The 15,884-nt window shown below is 30.0% G+C and overlaps 1 long non-coding RNA gene across 6 annotated transcripts; it reads right to left on the reverse strand.

Moving 5' to 3' along the window:
- Positions 1–9,663: 9,663 nt before the first annotated feature.
- On the reverse strand, positions 9,664–13,104 carry LOC116403383. Of its 6 annotated transcripts, XR_004216162.1 has the most exons (7): positions 12,622–13,104; positions 12,337–12,374; positions 11,326–11,434; positions 11,154–11,239; positions 10,924–10,976; positions 10,065–10,149; positions 9,664–9,984 (listed from the first exon to the last, which is right to left on the reverse strand). It is a non-coding gene; the product is annotated as an uncharacterized LOC116403383 (long non-coding RNA). The 6 variants fall into 6 exon arrangements; XR_004216161.1 differs by having other exon boundaries at positions 11,326–12,374; positions 12,894–13,104; XR_004216163.1 differs by lacking the exon at positions 12,337–12,374.
- Positions 13,105–15,884: the final 2,780 nt, after the last annotated feature.

A 15,884-nucleotide genomic window follows, 5' to 3' on the forward strand; every position in this document is an offset into this window, starting at 1 on the left:
TTGCTTTGATGCACAGTGAAGGACGCGGAATGGCCTAGCGATGCACGGGCTCGCATGCGTACGACGCGTGAGTGGTGATTCGGTAGTTTGGGTTGGCAGGCTCGCTGCTTGGGCATCGAACGGTCGGCGCCTACTCCTCCTCATCGATGTGCCCCGAAAGAAGTCCTTCGTTGGAGCGGCCGTAATCGATCAGTTCTTGCATCGTTACCAAGCGTGATGGAAGCGTCGTGTCTCGTCAGCCCCTTTTTGTCGTCACTCGCACGCGGGTGCACGACGAACCCCACAGCCTGTCTGCGCGTTCTGCCTTGGCACCTTCGTGCGTCGTAGCAGGCCGCGTTGTCGGCGCTGGGTCTCTCAGATGCAGTGATTTGGTGGCATGATATGGTCAGGGAGCCCCTCGAACATGTTGCCTTTGTCCCTTGCTCGAACGAATGACGCTCGCTCCCCGCGTTGCTACCACGCCGTGCGGTGTCGGCACGGATGCGGGGTTGCGACGTCGTGTAGGAATGCTACTTGGTTGATCCTGCCAGTAGTCATATGCTTGTCTCAAAGATTAAGCCATGCATGTGTAAGTATGAACTAATTCAGACTGTGAAACTGCGAATGGCTCATTAAATCAGTTATAGTTTGTTTGATGGTATCTACTACTCGGATAACTGTAGTAATTCTAGAGCTAATACGTGTAACAAACCCTGACTTCTGGAAGGGATGCATTTATTAGATAAAAGGTCGACACGGGCTCAGTCCATTGCTCTGATGATTCATGATAACTCGACGGATCGCACGGCCATCGTGCCGGCGACGCATCATTCAAATTTCTGCCCTATCAACTTTTGATGGTAGGATATTGGCCTACTATGGTGGTAACGTGTGATGGAGAATTAAGGTTCGATTCCGGAGAGGGAGCCTGAGAAACGGCTACCACATCCAAGGAAGGTAGCAGGCACGCAAATTACCCAATTCTGACACAGGAAGGTAGTGACAATAAATAACAATATCGGGCTCTTCGAGTCTGGTAATTGGAATGAGTATAATCTAAATCCCTTAACGAGGATCAATTGGAGGGCAAGTTTGGTTCCAGCAGCCGCGGTAATTCTAGCTCCAATAGCGTATATTTAAGGGAGTGAATAAAATCTATTAAGGGTTTCCATGTGCTTGTCGATGCCCACTATGGAACGGTTCCATGGTGGGCCTTGGGTGGGCATGAGGGGCGAACATAGTAGGTATTAGGCGGGCATGATAGAAAAATAGCAATACTATCATTGATAGAATCCAAAATTTTGTTATAGTTTGTAACTATTTTAATTTATTTTGTTATTTTTAAAAATGCTCCTATTACAATTTAAATAAATCATCCATTAATAAAATCTATTTTGTTATAGTTATTAATTTTGCAACCGAATTTATGCGTATTTGATGATGCATTTTTTTTACAAATATGAAATTAGTTTTATTTTTATTTAAAGAAAGATAAAATATCTTCCTTATAATCTTTACGATCATTTTTTAAATATCTTTTAATGTGGAGTTAAAAGATCTGATTTCTTAAATATCTCGAGGAAGATAAAAGATATTCCTCATGTTTAGGAATATTTTATCATAAAAAAGTTCTTTTTTCTGGTCTCCTTAAAAAGAAATAGTTCTCTGAACATAAAATTCATTATTCATAGTTGTTGTTCAGACGTTTATATTTTTTGTGAAGAATCTGTTTGAAGCTAATCACTGGTTACCTTCTTTATTCTATGAAGAATTCTTGATATCATCATTTAGCGTAGGTTTCAGTGTATACGAGATAAGAGATTTAAAGAAGATCTTGAAGATTTGATAAATTCTTTAAATAAGTTTTTGTGTGCAGATTACTAAATTTTTATTCAAACAAATTTGTGTTACCGAAGCAAGTTTTTTAGGGTATCTTTGTTACCTTATGCGGTATGACAGATTATTAAAGATTTTCAAGTGATTTGACAGAGCATCGATTGATAAGAAATATGAATGAAAACTGAGATAATTGTACCGCAGTCAATAAATTGAGGGGAGCCTAAATTCGTCTTCTTTAGCGTCAAGGGGAGCTTGAGTTTAACATTTAAGTTATGGTGATAACTTATTAAAGTAGCTTTAGATTTATGTTACTGACTTGTGAATCCCAGATGTAGGCCGTATTTGCTGAATTGGGTGATCAAAGCCTTCTGTGTTACTTGTTCGTTTTGTTAATCATGTTAGTCATAGCTGAAGGATATTATTTATCATCTCATCTATTTTTCTTTTTGTAATTATCTTTTTACATATTTTAATGAATTATGTATATATATTTTTATTTTTTACATGATTAAGTTATACTTAAACTAAAAAATAAATGAAAATGTTAGGAAAAATAACACAAGAAATGAAAAACAATAAATTATCAAACAAATTTATGTTTTTAATTTCTTTTTTTTTAAGAAACACAAAACTCGAATACAAGAATAGTTATAAACATAAAAGAAAACAAGAATATTATCAAATGGGTCCTTATATCTATGTGTGTATATGTCTATTTATACGGACAAACATAAGATTAAAACTTTAGAAATTAATCTAATACATTATTTTTGAACGTGTCAAAGACCTAATGAATATAAGATTAAAACCTTATAAATTTATTAGACACGCTAAAAAATTGGAGGCCTTCTAGATAAGTTTGTCTTACCATGCTTAACACAAATTTAAAAGTTTTCAAAATAAACTTAATTTTTATATAAACTAATTATGTGTTTACCGATAGGTAATTTTGAATCGGGGGTTGAAGTTTATAGAGTGAGTTTGACTTGTTAATATTAATATAACTTTTTAAAAGAAAAATTGAGTAGACCCAAAAGAAATTGATTAAACAAATATTTACCATAAATGATTGGTTTCTTTTCACAATCCTCATCTCATATGATTATATTATGAATAGCTCCAAAAGTTTGAATGGAAAGAAAAGAAAAGAAAAAACAAAGTAAAATATACAAATAAAGGTTAAAGGAGTAATAGACTATAAATTGGAGAAGTAGTGAAGAGGATCCAATAGTGTTATAAATTGGAGAAGTAGTGAAGAGGATCCAATAGTGTTAAATATTTTATATTAATCCCTCTTGGATTAAATTATCCTAACAACTTGCTTCTAATTTCCCAAATTAATCATCAATATCATCATTTTTATTTTTATTTTAATTCTACTGACCATGTTCCATTGGATCAAGATTATGTTATTATAGTAAGTGTTTGAGGTGTTAATTAATATATTCTATGTATCGAGTGCATATTATTGTTGTCTAGATTATAACAGTATGTAAACTAAATGTAGGTTATTTTAGTTCGTATCTAGTTTTTTTGTACTATCATTCTTTACCATACAAATAATTAGGTCCATTAGGTCTCATTCTTGGCTCGTAAAGAGTAATGAGATTTATTTATATTTGTTGTAATTTGAAATGTCCAACATTACTTTGAGAATTAGTTTAATGTCTAGTCATAGATTATAATATAAAGTTTATCAAACTTTATTAGATAGATTTAATTTTGGATATGATTCAAAATTAATTTATGAGAGATAAAATATTTGAATGAGTTCAAATATTAATTTAATGTTAATTGAATTCATGTTAAAATTAATTATTGGTTAGGTTAGAAACTTATATTTGAATATGATTCAAATTTAATTTAAAGCTAAATATAAGATATTTAATTCAGCTAATAATTAGTTAGAGAATTAATTAATATTTAGTTTAATTTAATTTAATTAATATAAATCTATAAAATAGTAGAGATATCCATTAAATAAGATATGAATGAAATATGATTTAATTAATTGATTAATAATTAATTAATTAATAAGTTTTAAATTTTTATTAATTTAATATTTTTTAAATTAATAGAATCTCATTATTATTTCTTACTCTCTTTCCTAAGAAGAACATAGAGTTATAAATATCTAGAAGAAAATTGTTTTCTTGAACGAATCTATCAAGAAAAGAAAGTTGATGCCTTTGCCATCTACAAAAGTAAAAAATAAAAATTCTCTTTAAATATTTTTTTCATCTCAATTGGTTCTTACAAGTCAATCTCATCCTAAAGAATAAGAACTAGGAAGATTTCTGACGAATGGTGCCCCAATTTAGATAATTATTTTGTAGATTTAGATAAATAAACAAGCAAGTTTTTCTTTCTCTAATCTATTATTAGAAAGCATGTTGAGCCTTTAAGGCTTATCAAGAAAACTAATTTCTTAATTATTTTGTCAATGTACTGGTATTTTGGGATTTCTAAATTAATTTGAGGAATGGTTCTGTAAAATCTTTCGTTGCTATAGGGCTTTTATATCCCTTCATTCTGTTCGAGAGCCGCGTGCACAATTTGAGCCGATCCCCCCTTGCAAGCCGTTTTTGGTTGACCAAGCCAAATCAAGCCGTTCTCTTTTAGTTGTGAGCCAAGTCGTATTTGGTCTTCATTCCCTTCAAGCCATGCTGCCAGTGAGCTATTTGCCCTTCCTTGTAGCCATTTGGGCCTTGTAGTCATTTATTGGTGAGTTTTGATGTGAGTTTTGGTTTTAACCCTTAAGTGGTAACTTTTGGTAACGATGGACTTAAGTTGGATTATTATTGGCTTGATGGTTCCGTGGCTAAATTTTAATTGGAAGATTTGTTATGTATTATTTTTTCGAGCCAAGGTTGAATTGGAATTCAACCTCAACTTTGGGTAAGTTGACTTGAGGTGATTTTAAAATTATTAGTCAAATGTTAAATTATTAAATTAAGTTATTTTTCCTTTAGGACGTGCTTTAGTTAGGAATATAATTGATAGAAAAAAATTATTTTTAGCTAATCTCAAGTAAAAGATTCTACTACTAAATCTTCGAAAATAATATCAAGAGTTTTCATGTATTTTCATTATGCATTGATGTAGCTAAGATGCATAATGTGACTGATATGTAGGGGTGTCAGAATATGGGTTGAACCCGAATAACTCGAACTACTCAACTCATATTATAAGGGTTGAGTTGGGTTAGGTTAAAATATGAGTTGGATTGGGTTAAAAAAAATCTGATTTTTTCGGGTTGGGTTTGTCTCGGTTGGAGGGTTGAAAAATTAGGTTCAACCCAACCCAACCCGAATTAATATAATATATATATTATTTAATAAAAAAACAAATTAGGTATATAAACTTTGAATTTATTCTATGAAATTTTGAATTATATATGTCTGAAATTTAAATGTAACAATTTTGAACTTTTATAACCATTAGAAACTAGAAATGAAAAAAAAAAAAAAAAACTATATAACCCGACAACCCAACCCATATTTTACAGGTTGAGTTGGGTTGGATTAGAAACTAAATTCGGGTTGCCAATCTAAATAACCCGAAAATATGAATTGGGTTGAAAATGTCTTCCAACCCAACCCAATTTCACCTCTACTGATATAAATGACTAAGATGTTATGACTGATATGATTGATATGTCTGATATAACTATGTTTATGAAACATATTCATGCCATGTTAGGATGTTATGATGTTTATGATATGGTGCATGCTATGGATGAGTATTATGTTAACTTTGTCTATTAGGTTCGTACCATATGAGGTGTCCTTGGGATCAAAATCTTTTTATGACTGTGTGAGTTCGACGAGACCACCAATATATGTTTTATGAGTGGTTCAACGGGGTTACTTATAGCCTGGTTCTCTTAGGTGTTCCTTCGAGTTACCAAAGACCAGTTTCTCTTAGGCATTCATTTGGGTTGTCGAAGACCAGTTTCTCTTAGGTGTTATTTTGGGTCATCGAAGAAGGATTCGTGACATGTCATATGGGGACATAGTTTTGCTTCCGCTTTTCATTGTTTGTTTTCAGTGTTTTGAGCTTAAATATTTTTATCTATTTGTTTTTATTTTCTTAAAAACTTGTAAAACCTGCTGCAACATGTCTTCTGGTATTTTTAATAAAAATTTAGTTTTTCTCTTTTCTAGAAATTGTCAAATTTTTTATTTATTTTTAAGATAATGACTTTATTTTAGTATAAAAAGTTAGGTCGTTACAGACACACACTAGCATTTTACCTTCTAAAATGAAGGAAAGGTTAATTTTAAAAAGATAATCTAATAATAATAATAAGTTTATAAAAATCGAACAAAAAATAAGAATGAGAAAGTGTATCTTAAAAATTATTATTATAATTAAAGCAAGAGGGGCATTTGAAATGACGTATAAAAATGTTTTCCAAAAATTCATTTTTATTTAAATACTTCCTAAAATAAAGACACAAATGTGTTTGGCAATACTATTTTAAAAGTGTTTTTATTTTTTTTTTAAAAAATCAAGTTTGATCGGTGGCAACAATCGCTCAAAGTTTGTCGGTGAAGTCACAAAAAATAATAGTTAGAGATTGACTTCAATGGTCAACAAAAATGGTGTGCAAAAGTTGGTTGATGAACTTCTCAACCCTCAAAAGAAACACCCACTTAGGTAGGATTGAGAAAATAACAGTAAAGGTTGTAGCCACCTAATTTTATCCAACCTTATTTAAAAATTAATTCAATTATCATATTAATTTGTCTTAATTTGGTTACTTTTATTTATTTATTTTGTGATTAAATTTTTTTTATAAAAAAAATGTTATTTAATTACTTTTAAAGTTTGATGGGTTGTTTGTTTAGAGTAATTAAACCAATTAATTAGTTTTTGCTTGAAGAATTTCTTAATATGGTAAAAAAATTTAAATTGATTTTGTTAATAAAGGTTCCATGTCATTTTGAGATGAATGCTAACGTTGGTATTATTTTCAAATTAAAAAAAAAAAAAACTATCCATTTTAAATTTTTAACCATTTGGAGAAGTTTTTTGGCTATAAATAATCTCTTTTTCTTCATCTATAAGATGAACATAAGAAAAAGACCGCACAAAAAAATCCTCCAATTTTTTACAACTTCACATCCTCTCTTCTTCATCTGAATCTCTAACCTCTATAGCCTCTACTTCTCTTAACCTCCATATCTTCTTTAAAAAGACCAAAAGATCTACGACACCTTTTTTTTCTTCCTTTTCTAGCAACCTCCTAAAATCTTCAATCTTTCTCACACTAACTTAGTTGGAACTGTACGGTAGAGCTTACAGGTTCCAATATCTTCTTGTCATTTCTCCCCCCACTTCCTCGCTTTTTTTTCTTAAAAAAAGAGACAATCTGAAATAGAAATAAATAATTGTTCCCATGGAACCTTATCCTCTACCTCGATCGGGCATTGACTGTTGATACATAATCCAAGCCATTAGTTTTTTTCAATTCGTTATTATCTTATTACCAAACCAACGCAGCTAGTTAACAGGATGACTCCACTTTTATGAATAATTAAATCCTAGAAATTCTTGTTCTAAAGTATCATGTAAATTCGTTGAAATGAAAAAAAATCAAATAATTCTTTGTGGTGGAACAAAATATCTCTCATTTCCCTGTCGAAATTTTTTTTTTGGGGTTTCTAAATAGTATTTTGGATTTCACATTTTCCTTTTTATATATTATTCCTCTTGTTTTTATTTATTGTTATCCGTCTTTTTTTTTCTTTTTTCTCTTAGCCTTTATTTATTACCTTGTGAGTTTCTTTATATATATATATATATATATATTTATACATATTTGCTTTACATTTTGTTATTTATCTTTTTTATCATTATTTCTTTTCTTGTTTATTTTACGCTTTTGTACAAATATGCTTATTTAAATGTTTGTATGTTTGTTTATGATTCATTTAATATATTCTTTCTAATTAATAGTCATTTATATCTAATATTTTCAATTAATTTCTCTTTAAAAAAAATTCCGACCACCAAATCTAAGAAATTTGGGAGTTTGATTTCTTAGAATTCTTGAGGTGAGTAGTTGATTCTTTGGGAGTTCGAGATCGAACTCCAATATGTTTTTTTTATTAAAATCTCCCTATGTTATTTTATGTTTACATAATTTATTACGATGCTTCTTTACGTTTGTTTCTACTTATATAATTTTCCTATTAAGCTTCATTTTGTTTCCTATTTAAAATTTTTAACTCTTTCTAATTAAAATTTTCAATAATTTAAAATCTTTTCAATTTAAAATTCTCTATGTTTTAAAATTCTCTATGTTTTAAAATAAATACTCTTTTTAAATCATTTAGAAATTTTTTGTTTAAAGTTATAATTTTTATGTTTTTTCAAATGTTCAAAATATAATATGTGATTTCATAAGGTTTCCTAATCGATCTTTTTTAATAACTTATACCATTTTTCTTAAACAAAATTCTACAATAATTGGGAGTCCAATTTCCTTGAATTCTTGAGGTGAGTGATCACATTTTTTAGAGTCTAAGATTTGATCCCAAGAAAAAATAATTTTAATTATTGTTTTTTTAAAAAAAAATCTCTTTATTAGAAGGTTATTCCTAGGATGGATTTTGAGAAATTGTACTGATTTCTCACTTTCTTGAGGTAATGAGGGATAAAATAAGACATTATTTTTTTTAATTTAAATTAAAGAATATTTTCAATTCAAGATTTGAAATTTGGCCACTATTTTCTAAGCAGGTGTTGTGGGGTTCTAACACTTTCCTCATATACAAATGACTCTCGAACTCAACTCTAGTTTTTGTAGACCATATATTTTATGATGTTATTTAAAAATTGTTTACTCTATTTCAGTGTCCAATAACACCGTAAAAAAGATTGTGGCAATTTCTATTTTCACGTAAAACTAACTCCTTAACTTATTTGAGGACGTCGATCGCTCTGTGTCGTCTCGAATGCATAGTGACAAAGGTTATTTGGAATTCTAATCTTAATCCCAACTAAAACTAAACCTTACTCCAAATACGGAGTGGACTATTTTTACTTCATTCTATGCCTCAAATATACCCTTTTGAATTTCAAAATTTAGCGATCCAGTGGATAAAAAGACAGAGTTTTCTAAACAAGCACTAGTAGAAAAGTGGTCTACGACGACAGTTATTTACTGTCGTAAACGAAATTCGCGACAGTTATTTTCAGTCATAGAAGCGGGAGTCATGGAAAGTCCTTTGATGATAGTTTTTAAAAACTGTCGCAATAAGTTATTTTATGACATGAAATAAATGTCGTTAATCAGAATTCAATGACGTCAAATAACTGTCATATTTTATTTTATGACAACAAATAACTATCATCATTTGTGTATTGACGACAATTAAATAAATGTCGCAAATTCATTTATTGTGACATTTTTTAATTGTCATGAATATGTTAATCGCGACAGTTTTTTTGTATAAAAATGTCATTGTTTTGCTATTGACGACATTTTTTTCCTGTCACATATAGGGCAATCGTGACAATTTATTTTATTAAAAAACTATCATCGTTTTCGGATTGAAACAATTAATAACTGTCACAAATTCATTTATTACGTCATTTATTTTCTGTTGCAAATTTCTCAATTTACTACGGTTTTTTCCTGTTCTCCTTGCCGCTCCACCATTACATGAACCATTTGAATGACAATAATGTAGCTGAGAATGACATTATATATTGACATTAATCAAGAATTTTGATATATTGACATTATAAATGAAACTACATACAAATCATTGTTGTAATAAACTAATTTGAACTATTTACTATCATTTAAATAAAGCGAGAGAGAAAAGAGGAAGCCTTAAAAGCAAGATTCTTAATATATCCTCATAAATAAAAAAAAACTTGTTCAAGTGTCAAAGTCGACAAAAAAAAAAAAAACTGCAACTGACAAAAACGAAAGAACTATTATTATTTGATGATGTTTGGTTCAATAAGTAGGAATGTAGTTTGGAACATTTTCTCATTTTCTCCAACAAACAGAACATTCAGGACATTTTTTAAAGATTCACAACACTCTATCACTTCACATTTCATGTACTCATCTGCATAAATGTGCTTCCATAGGTCAGAATCTTTGGATCGAAATTCAACAGCCATATCCAATGCTATTGGAATCTGTAGCAGTAGAAAAATTGTTAACAGTTGCTATAAGTATGCCTAAAAATTAAAAGAAAACATAAAGAGGCTATATTGACCTTGCTGGCTAGTAAAAAGGGAGGCCTTTGGATTATTTTTAGGTTGGGATCTGAGGAATAAGAAACTAGCAAGAGATCCATCTTCCTGTTTCATTTGAAAATTTAGTTTAGTTTTAAAATTATAATTGGAAGGATGCTTGGAATGAAGAATTCTAATTTTTAGGCAAGAGTTCTAATAAACTCTATGGGTGTGTCTCCTAATCCTCTGTTTCTAACTTTATTGTCTTCCCCAAGAGATTTGACAAGATACTTTTATCTGATATTGAAGAAATTTCACCAATTGGGGCTGCAAATAGTTCAAATAGAACTAGTATTGGAATATATAGAATATACAAAATACCCTAGCCCATATGAAACAAAAGAACTCCAAGACATAGAAGAAGCAAAAGTCATTAAAAGAAATGGATGAAGTGCAAACATACACAAGACAACTAGCAGTAACTACCACAATATGCTTATGAACCAACAACTGAAGTAACCTAACTAATAACAAAGTCAACCTATCACAAAAGCACAAGTTTTCATTTTTCAACCAATAGAGGCATGCCTGCAAATAACCATCATCTTTTGTAGACTTTAGAAAGATGTCTGACAAAGCAGACAATAACTGTCCGGAAATATGAGACTACATTTTTCAACTAAAAGGCTAATTCCTTAGACATCATGTAAATCAAGTCCCTTTGGATTGCATAAACATGGCACCAACTCCATTGCTGAATGAATAAAGCATAAACTACCTTAATAAAGCATAAATTTACCCAAATGCAATATCGTGAATTAATTGCAACATCTTTAGTGAACATAAAGGGGCTATATTGACCTTGGGAAAGACAATTTGAATGAATAAATCATAAACTACCTTAATAAGTTCATCAGATGCAACGTATCATATCGCTTCTTCAAGACTCATCTCTGCATTTAAGTTTAGAATTAGATGTTAGTGTGAGTAATCATACTTAGGAAAAGATAATAAAGCTTTTCAGCATACTCGTGTCCTGACGTTCTAGAACTGAATTCTACATCTTGGATAATGGATTCACAATAACACTAAAATATATACAATTGGAACTCAATGTAGAAATAACATACAAGTCGAGGTGGAGATAGCTTCATGTTTTCATCTTTGCAAGCAGAACGGATATTGGTAAGTTTTCTTTAGTTCTTACAAGATTAACCTAGAAAAAAGAAAATTGCTTACCATGTAAATCAAGTAGAAATTACAACTTCGATCCAAAGTCTAAACATAAAGTTCTCAACTTACATCTAGATCTGATTCCCTAGAATGTTCTCCAATAATCATTCCATCATAAGTCTGGAACATAAATTATCACGAAAACTGAGCAGAACATTTTCGAGGACCCATATATTATCTACAATGAAAAGATAGTGGATCCTCAGTCTAATGGAGACAACAAAATATACATTTAGACCAACTCATAACATAAAAGATAATAGGTCTATGAATCAAATGATTTCAGGGTATCAAAAATAGCTCCTAAACAAACGTATATATAATTGAACATCCACGCTTCCTGCCTATGAAAACAGGGAAACAATTAATTCACGAGATTGAACATTTTGAGCAACTTCTATCCAAAAGGAGGAAAGAGGGGTGGAAAGTGTACACTAAAAAACCATTATGCACCATATAGATGAATTGACATGACTTAGCTACAAATACTTGTACAAACTGCAAAATGACAGCAACTAGCACAATAAAAACAAATTAAACAATTTTCTAATGGTGAATTGCCAATTGCCAAACTAAACTTCATTACAACAAGTCTAATATACTAAGTTAAAAATAGGCTTCAGTGTGTGTAACAATCAAATCATAGAACACACTCGCACAATGCAAAAGAAAAAGAAAAAAACTTTTAAAGCTTCAGACACATATCATCAAACACCTTACAAGCACAAACTACTATCATATTTTCTCATAATCTCACCAAAAAAAAAATCTTGTTTAAGTTTCAAGATAGAATTGATTGATGATGTTCTTTTTTAGAAGATTTCAAGAAATAAATAAGAGAATACTTCAACTTTTCTGCATGATTCCAAAATCCTATCAATCAAGAAATCTTGTTGTAATCCCAACAAGGAAAACTTATGTTCTTCCTCTGTCTACAGTACAACAAGATAAAACCTAACGAAATTCCTAAATGTATTAAGTGAAAATCCCCACAAATTATCAGTCATTTACACTACTCCAAATCATATCTTAAAATCACTAGGTAAGCACCAATTCAAAGAAAAATAGAGAAAATCAAACCTTGCAAGCATGTAGACGTTTTTGTTAAATATTGAATCCTGAAAAACCATTCTCAGCACACTAAGAAACATCCATAGAAACATAAGATGTGACAATCAAGACCAAGGGCAGAGTTGGAGTTCATAAAAATTTAATAGTTTTTTTTTTTAGGAATTTCATCAAACACATGGTGGGTAAATTCAAAGTTGTTAAGGCCATAAGAACATCCCAATAGCAAATGCTCGTTTCCCTTAAGGGTACCATCAAAACAGAGTCCATATTGTTTTAGAAGCAAATTCAACTTACCTTCCTCCATTTTCTCATAATCCCTCTTCGTGTACTTAGGATAATGAAGCGACATTTGAACACCCACTTTCAAAATTCAAACTTCCACCATGAAAAAAAACAAAAAAAAAAACTCGCCCCTCCTTCACTTTTCTTCTTCTGACTTGGGTAAGAAGAAGAGGGGTAGTTGAAACTCATGTATAAAGACATTGGATTGTTGGAATGTTTATGAAAGGGAAATACACAATATTCACAAAGAGAGAAAGACAAAGAGAGAAGGAATAGAAGCTTACCGGCAGAGGAGGTGATGGCGGGCACGAATGGCAGCACTGGAGAAGATGAAAACGATGGACACATCGGAGCGAATAGATGGCCACACCAGAGTGAACAGACGGCCAGGAGTAGAGGCGAATGGTGACGAGGCCGGAAGATGGTCGGATTGGAGATGGAAGACGATCAGATTGGAGATGGAGATTTTGCAGAAGAATTGGAGAAAATAATAAGGGTTTATAATTTGGGGAAATATTTTCTAAATTTCTAATCTTTATTTATTATTTTTTTAATAAAAAATATTATTTTATGTTTTTTTCTATGACATCAAATAACTGTCGCAGAATGTATTATCCAAAAAATTCCGTCTTTTCCCGCCAAAAACGCGAAATTTTACATTTTGTGACAGTTCTTTTTTCTCTCTCTCATTTTCTGATATACATAACTGTCATAGTAGACAGTTTTTCTTCTAGTGAAGAGAGAAATAGAGAGAATCAAATCGTAAAGGTCGAACCACATCACATAAAATCAATACAAACACGACATCAACACAAGTTCAACTCATTCGAATTAAATTTCTCCGAGCATCTCGTGTGAACATAGAAAACTAGAACTTTAAAAAAACTTAATTTTGTTTTTTTGTTTTTTTGGAATAAACATCATTTTATTATTTTACTTTTTTTTTTTTTTTCATAGATATTAAAACTTGCTACTTGCACATACATTTATGAAGAAAGAATCCCATAAAGGACAATAACAACAAAGTCTTTCCAATTGGTGTTTGTTCCACTACTTCAATTATACCTCAAAGTGTGTCTAAGGAAAGCTAAATTCATTAATAATTACATTAATATATAATGTGTACCATGAACTTGTATTAATTAAAGTTTTTCCCACAATTTCCTATATTTTTTTATTTTTATATATCAATTTGATCAAAGTTGTATGTAATCAAATAAAGATATTAAAAAATAGAAAACTAAAGCCTTCACTAGAATCCAAGCTTGAATATTCATTGAGTTTTTTTTTTTTTTTTTTTTTTTTTCCATGGCCAAACATTTTCTTGGGTGGGACTTCCGTTTGTTTCCATTTTAAATTATTCTATGAAAAAATAAAACCCTAATTACAACCTCAAAACTTAATCTATGGGCTTAGGGATCTACTTTGATATTATTTATTTTTCTTGTTTTGTTTAAATGGATTAGTTGATTGTTTTAATTTATTTTAAAATTGACTTCCTTTCTAAAGTAGGAGAAATTTTGACTAGATTAGTTATTTAGGTCGGGTTAAATTATATAATATTAAATTTACTCCTACTAGCTCATTAGGTTAATTAATTCAGCTTTGTCCGATAGTTAAGTGATTCGACATGTGTTCAAATTTCTTCAAATATTCAAAGTTTATCTCACATGTTTAACAATGGTTTTGTTTATAAGTTTTCTTCTTTTGTATATTTTCTCCTAAATTTTATATTACAACTCTCATAAATCCAAGAAAAAAACATTCCAATTCTTAGTCAACTTTTAAAAAATAAGTTTTTAAGAACTACTTTTTCTTTTTTTTCTCTAGAGTCAATATTTGGCTTTGTTAAAGAAAAACATAAGTGAAAAATTAAAAATCAAACCAGGTAACTTAAATGTGAAAATAGTGTTTATAAAATGATCAAACAAGGTCATCGTGTCGTCGTGTTTTAACTTTTAGATATGTGTTTATTTAAGATACAGAAATTTTAACTAAAATATTCTTATAACACTTTTATTTTTATGTTTAACTGTTTTATAAATTTAACTAAAAAATGTACGTCGATAACTATTAGAAACAAAATTAAAAGCTATTTGACACATAATACATATTCTTTAAATTCAAGACTAAGTAGACAAAAAATTATAAATTAAAGTTCATAAGCTAAACCCGTACATATTATTCTTTTTAGCTCACTTTTTTTAAAGGTTGTTTTCTAATTTCTCTCCACTTTCCTGGCTAAAAATTAATGTAAAATTGGAGATGATCATAATTCTCACTTAATACAAATTTATACTATTAATTTTAAAGTCTAACATTATTATCGTAGAGTTAGTCAAATTGTTGTTCGATGATATTAGTGAAATTAGACGAAGCTAAATCTTGAAATATACTCATATATATATATATATATATATATTTATATATATATATATATATATATATATATATATATATAATAAAAAGAAAATAATTATATTAACAATAATAAAATTGATCCCAAAAGAAGTGAGCCAGAGTAGGAGGAAAACAAAGCTTTGATTTAGGGGTTGCCCTTAAATATGAGGTGGAAAGGGTTTGGTGGTCAAGTGGGTTTTTATTTTATTACTATCACATGTAACCTCGTATACAAAAAGAAAAAAGAAAAATTAAATTAAAGCCACTTGGATTCTTGGAGACTAACACTATTTTTTTTAAAAAAAATCAAGTTGCAAATATTAAAAGAAAAAAAGAAGAGAGTGATATAGTTTTTAAGTAGGGAAGCTTCATATCGAATTCAGAGGCCGACAATAGCTTATGGACTATGAACATAACCCACCCATTCTTTCATTCATTTATTTTTATTTTATTATTACCTTTTCTCGACCTTCTAAATTTAAGAAATGGGTCGAAACAACTTATACCCAAATTTTCTAAACTCCTTGCAACCAAAGTTAGACGCTATGCTGATTGAAGTCAAAAGAAACTGATACAAATCTGTAATGATAAACACGTTTAGGAGTCTTTTAGTATTTATTTGTGGTAGACTATCATTCATAGAGGTTGATAGAAGTCTATAATATATATCGACTTTATAGATTTTATGTACTACGAGATTGTAGGGAGTTTTCATATATACTTCTTCTCTATTCATCGTGTATAACGTTTATATGCTTTTAAAAGTAAGCTAGAGTTATTATTTATGAAAGATAAAATTTTAATGTGAACAAAGGAATTACATGGAATACTCTCGTAATTTTATTTTTTTTTTCAATTTATACCTATTACGTAAT

Source organism: Cucumis sativus, chromosome 4 (assembly GCF_000004075.3).
Source record: "Cucumis sativus cultivar 9930 chromosome 4, Cucumber_9930_V3, whole genome shotgun sequence".
NCBI lineage: Eukaryota > Viridiplantae > Streptophyta > Magnoliopsida > Cucurbitales > Cucurbitaceae > Cucumis > Cucumis sativus.